The sequence below is a fragment of the Corvus brachyrhynchos genome, unplaced genomic scaffold (assembly GCF_000691975.1).
Source record: "Corvus brachyrhynchos isolate BGI_N302 unplaced genomic scaffold, ASM69197v1 scaffold69, whole genome shotgun sequence".
Lineage (NCBI taxonomy): Eukaryota > Metazoa > Chordata > Aves > Passeriformes > Corvidae > Corvus > Corvus brachyrhynchos.
Window position 1 is genome coordinate 1,960,658 of NW_008240228.1, and position 6,217 is coordinate 1,966,874.

General features: G+C 46.4%; 1 long non-coding RNA gene across 1 annotated transcript in view; it reads right to left on the reverse strand.

Moving 5' to 3' along the window:
- Window positions 1-484: 484 nt before the first annotated feature.
- Window positions 485-6,217, reverse strand: part of LOC108449388 — a 124,949-nt gene continuing 119,216 nt past the window's right edge. The window contains exon 6 of the long non-coding RNA XR_001865573.1: window positions 485-3,745. This is a non-coding gene — a long non-coding RNA (uncharacterized LOC108449388). The remainder of the gene's footprint in view (window positions 3,746-6,217) is intronic.

A 6,217-nucleotide genomic window follows, 5' to 3' on the forward strand; every position in this document is an offset into this window, starting at 1 on the left:
TAAAGAGTCAGCCAAGAAGACACATTATTGCAGCTTCTCCATCCCCACTGCATGCAGAGCTGTGGCACCAGGCCAGCTTTGCTCCTCCTTCAATTTGTTCCCAAATCTGCTGGAAGAACTGGAGGCTCCTTTGGTTTTCCATTGTTCTGGTTTTCCTGAAAAAGATCTTTTTGTGCTGTTATCCTTCCACGGAAAGGGCCTTCCTGCTCACACACTCAGTGACACAAGGTTACACAAGGCTACGGCAGCCTCTGCTCTGGAGAGGAAGGGTTTTCTTTCTCCTCTGGCACCTGGCCGGCACAGGGTGCCCAGGGAAGCTGTGGCTGCCCCCTCCCCGGAAGTGTTCAAGGCCAGGCTGGATGGAGTTCTGAGCAATGTGGTTTAGCGAAAGATATCCCTGCCCACAGCAGCAGGGCTGGAATGAGGTGATCTTTGACACCCTCCAACCTAAACTATTCCATGATTCTATTGCCCACAGCAGCAGGGTTGGAATGAGGTGATCTTTGGACACCCTCCAACCTAAACTATTCCATGATTCTATGAACTTGATAGAGCAGGGCACACAAATAGGTTTGTGCCTCTGATGCTGTAAAGGATGAGAGGTTGTCTGTGAGACAGAGGTGCATTATCTTCCTTAATATTTGCTTTGCAGAGATGCAAACACCTGAAGGAGGAATTTCTCATTGCAAAGGTCTCTGTTGGCTGCACAGGACGTGGACAAGGTCACAGGGAATGTAGCCAAAGGAGGGGACTGGCAAATTTCATAGAAAAATGATAAAATGCAGTTGAAAGAATTATTTGCTCTGCTCAACACCACTTGGCTCAGCTTTCCACAGACCCTGTAAGAGGTCGGTTTCACCACTGATAAAAAGACAAAATGTATGGTTGTACTCAGAAGTAACCATCTGAGAAAGGAGGGAAGAGGAAACAGGTTCTGCCACTGCTGATGTAAGAACATGGGGTAGCAAGTCAGGGGATCAGGGCTCAAAGCAGCTAAAGGAGGCAGTTTGATATCCTGATATCCTGAAAAGGCTTGGAGGCCTATAGAAAGTGTTGCTGGAGGATGGGGTGGACACAAACAGCTTACACAGGCTCAAGAGGAGGCTCAAAAACACCTGGAGAATTAATCTGTAAAGGTCACTAAATACATTTTTATGTATTGCACATCCCCATCAGGATATTTTTGAATGAAAACTAATTCTACAAAGAGGGAGAAGTATTATCTGTATTTGCCCTTTCTAGCTTTCAGGTTTGATTTTAGCTATCATTTAAAGTTGTATTTTCTTTTTAAACAATAAATAGTATTAAAATAGCACTTTTACACTATTGCAGGAATAAAAATTGCTGCTGCTGAGGCCATGTCATTCTTTATGGAGCAGAGCCACAGAAATCTATGACAGAAATTTTATAGGACAAGTCACTCCACAGTGGGTACAAACTTCCATGTGAGTTGGCAATTCATCTCCTCTACATCAGAAGTCCAACTAGGACAAGCCAACCTCAGGCTTCACGAATGGCAAGATAATAAGAGACACATTGAGGACATGCCTTAATAATACCATTACAATTTCTGCATCAGGCAGGAGTTTGGATGGCACAGAGAGGGGGCAGATTCCGTGCTCTCCCATTCTAGAAGTCCCCCAAGCTGCAGTAGATGCTTGGGGTCTGCATATGTTAGTTTTGAAACTGAAGATGCTTAATTCTGCTAGTGAAGGTTAATAGAGGTTCTTTAAATAAAAAGGAGGCTTGCAAAGGTGCAAGTTGTCTCTGTCCCCACGCTGAGCCAGCTGGAGGCCAATGAACACAGTCAATGCTGTCTTGGGTCGGGGCTAACTCGCTTTCACACCTTCTCCACCAGGTAAAGCGGCACCAATTCCCTGTGCTGCCTGAAACAGCCCCTGTCACCCCTGGCCAGGGTTTATGCCCTAAACATCCCTGTTCTGTAGTTCAAAGGCACACGGCAGGACAGCTTTCAGGCAGTGGAGGTGTAGCTCGGAGACAGCGCAGTCACGGGTCCTGTTATTCTCATCTCTGCTGGGGGAGGATTCACAGCCCATCGACTCCTCCTTTGACAGACACTTTAAAGCCCTGGCACCAGCAGCAGCAGCAGCAGCAGCGACGTTTCCTGAACGCGTCCCGCCTTTGTTAGCACCAGCTCCGGGCCGAGTAATCCTTCGAGCTGGAGGTGATCAGCCACCAGCGACGGATTTAATGCCACGGCAATTACACCTCGCAGATTAGACTGGGCCTGATGACACGGAGTTAAGGATGCCCGTGGCAACCAGCAGCCTGTCTGGCTTAAGGCTGCGTGCAAGCAAGAAGGGATTTCGCCTGTCCCACGATACTATGCGCTCTTACACTTTACAGAATGATGAGCCACAGAATCTTTAAGAGAAGGAAAGGATTTTTGAAGACTCCTGCTGCGAGGACAAGATATCTGAGGGAAAAGGGAATGATATCCAATGCCTCTGAAAATCCCACAGGAGCAGGCTGCAGAAATATTTTTCTGTGATAGTTTGAGATAGATATAAGTGCAAACAGTGTAGAAGAAGAAATAAATTCTAGATTTAATGTGTTGGGATGAACAGGACCTTTAGGACTTCTGCTTGTGTAAAAGTCTGTGTGGTCTCTGTGTGAACGTGTGGAATGGGGATTGCTCAGCTCGGGTAACACATCTGGGAGCACAGCAAAGCAGCCTGGTCGAGGGAAAGGTGTCCCTGCCCAGGACAGAGGGTTGGAACTAGGTCGTTTTTAAGGTCCCATCCAACCCAAACCGTTCTATGGTGTGATGAAGCAGGAGAGTTGTAAGAGAGAGGAAGGATGAATTCCTTTGGAAGGATAATTTTTTGCCTCTCTAGTAGCAGGAAAGTTGGAAGAATTGTTTTGCTCTTACACTGGCCTGGGTTGAAAGTGTTTCACTGTGCAGAGTGGTAGCAGCCTGATGCACACATTGTTCTTTGGCAGATCACAAGGACCGAGAGGAGAAAAGCCTGTCCTAAAAAGCACAAAAAGCCCCTAGTATCTCTGTAACAGGAGCTGAACTCCTCGCCATGTTTGGAAATATCCGCTGGGGATTTTTCCAGCAGATGGCAACAGCAGACCGGTTTGTAGTGCAAGGCCAGCGTTTGCAGGCTGCAGAAACCTGGCTGGGCTGTACCCAAAGCATCTTCCAGGTCTGCTTCTCCCACTCCCGATATTGAGCCTACCTGGTACCCCAGGGCATGATTGTAAAATAGAATAAATCGGTGCTGCGAAAACTGCTGTACAAACTCTGGAGCTCTCTGTGCGTCTGCAGGGCTTAAAACATACCTGGTGCACTTTTAAACAGCTGAAAATTATGTCTCTCTCTGAACAAACATAATTTCTCTCCTATATATCTTTTTGCAAAATAATAATTCGAGGGGTGATCAGAGTGGGAGCACAGACAAACACAAAAATAAAAAATACAGTGTTTGACTGGAGTTTTATCAAAAGGTGTCTCTTCCCTGCTGTGTGCAGAAGCTGGATTGATGGACCAAAATTTCACATCATTCTTGTCATTGCTCCTGAGCCATCTTAGCCAGCTGCTCTTGGGAAGTGCTTGTTATTGCCTTGGAAAGGTGATTATCCTGCTCGAAATTGTAGACTCAGTTTGGCCTCTGGAGGAAGGAGTTGTGCCGCAGATCCCAGGTGCTGCAGATGCTGATATCCGTGGAAGAATCAGGGGGACTCCACAGCCAAGTTCCCACCTCACTCTGCCCAGGCCCTGGGGAAGATGTGGGAGTTATTTTTCACAATCATCACCCCTGCAACATCATTTTTCATCAACATTTTGAGAGCACTACCATTTTTAATAAATAGCAACATTGTTTTGCCATTTGCAAGTTTACTATATGAATTAACCTTGAAGACATAACACAGGATAAATTTACAGCTGAAGGTTCCAACCTTTTTCTCCAAAATTCAATCAATGTGTAGCTTTTCCCTTAAGCTGAAGTACAGGCCAGATTCATAGAATCATTCAGGTTGGAAAAGGCCTTCAGGCAGTGAAAATGAACATTTAGGTGTGATATGAGGCTTGGGGAGTGCTGAAGAGGCTGTAAATTCAACTGATATTCTTTGGAAATAAAAAAAAAAGTGGAAAGAATTAATTCATAATGAATACCCGCAGAAAAGACACAAGGGACAGGCTGCAGGGGAGATCCCTGAAAGCCAAAGCTGTGCCTCAGTGGGATCTAAGGTGGGAATTCTGCAATATGCCTGTACACAATTTAGTTTTCACTGGGGTCAGCGAGCAGTGGCCGCCCCAGGGCAGGAGGTGTCCCATCAGCTGTGGCTCAGGAGACTTGGCTGGGAAAAATGCAGGTTATTGTCCCCAGCCACATGGCAGTGTGCAGGAAAAGGGTGATATTGGTTATTTTTGTTACTCTGTTGGCTAAACAGAGGAGCTGCCCAGCCCTCTTCACTTGACCGATGCTCTCAGCTGTGGTGCAGGTGAATGCCACCTGTCTTGGGTGCTCCACCTCCCTGGATATTTCTGTGCAGGGAACTGCAATGCCATTGTAACTTTTCTGCTCTCACATAATTCTGTCAGAAAAAACTGTATGTTGAAGAGGAAACTGCCTCTCACCGTCCTAAAATTCTTTATCTCTCGTGGTAACTCGCGGCACACTCCCTGCATATGTTATCTTTATGTTAACACTGTTTACAAGTGCTGTGAATAAACCCAAATCCAATCGAGAAAGTTCCTCTTTGCTCACATTTCCATGCAGGGGTGGGATTATCTACCTCTACCAGTGGCAGATGCAAAAGGAAAAAAATCCAACCTATGAATGCCTGCCACACCACAGCACACAAAGCTACTGCTTTTAGTGGGTTAGGCTGAGGGCTTTTCTGTTGTTCCTTTGCTCTTCTAATGAGGAGGACTGTGAGATGTCTTTGAACTAGCTACAGACATGAAAGATTTAGTAAACAAGATTCTTTATCCCATTTCTGGTAAAAGCTTGTCCTGATGGATATCTTCTTCCTCCTGTGGTTTAGACCACAGTTTGACCTTTTTTTTCCCTGTAGCCCTGAAGCATTTCACAACATGATGGGCAAGGGCCTAGCAGTAATTAGACTGATTGAACACTGGAAGTGTAGACAAAAGAGAAGGTTGGGAATCACTGTTGTTCTCCAAGCTGACACTACCAGGTCCTGAGGTCTCAACCCTCACAGCCCATGTTTTCGAGAGTACCTGCACACTGGTGTGCACAGACCTTGGGTCCTGCTGCAGCCTGGGGGATACGGGCTGAGATATCCCCGCACAGCTCCTGTATCTCCTGGGACAAACCCACCTCTCCCTGCTGCTGCTCCAGTGTTGTGCCTGTGGATAACAGGTTAACACGGTGGCAGTGCCCAAGCTGCCAGGTGGCACCCACCTGACCTGCACTGAAGAGAAAATCTTATTTTTCAAAACTTTCCATCATGCCATGCAAAACACAGATTCCTTCCAAACCTGGAAGTGATAGCCTGGCATGATGCCCCAGGTCATGTCTTACATAAAGTGTTTTTTTCCTTCTGCACAATACTCTACATCCTACTTTTACAGATACTCGCCAAAGCTACCTTAACTCATAACAGCCAGGCCTCTGTATGACTGTGCTTAACTCTTGCTCAGCTCAGGGCATCTTCCCATTCCCCAGGCTTCAGAAGCCACTGAAACTCCCATGTTTTCCTGGTGGCTTGCAGCTGCCCTCCTCCCACCGACTGGGTCACCTGCCAGGCTCTCCACTGCACTGGGCATGGCAGCCTCCAAGAGGAGTATCTGTCTGTTTGAGAGCTGATTAAAAGCCTGAGGAAAAAAAAGCTGATGGTGCAAGCTCTGAAGGTACAAGAAGCATTAGCCCTGGAGATGTGAAGGCCACCTGGTTATGTTGAGCACACACTGTGGTCAATTTACCCAGCTGTTCAGCTGGAGAGATCCATTTCCATGTGCTGGGGTTGGTCCATCTCCAGCCATGCTGTGAGAAGGTTATTAAAATGCCCTAGGGTATATCATTGTGTCCTGCAGCCGTAGGGAGGAGGAGAGAAGATCCAGCAGGCAGGAATGGTGCAGCAAGATTGATTTATTTAATTATTTTACAAACTCTTTTATAGACTTTTTTCTTCATAGTCTAATTGGACAAGGATCAGCCACCCCTTGGGGTGATTGGCTAAAATCCTAAAACATCCATTGTCAAAATATTTTTCTACTATA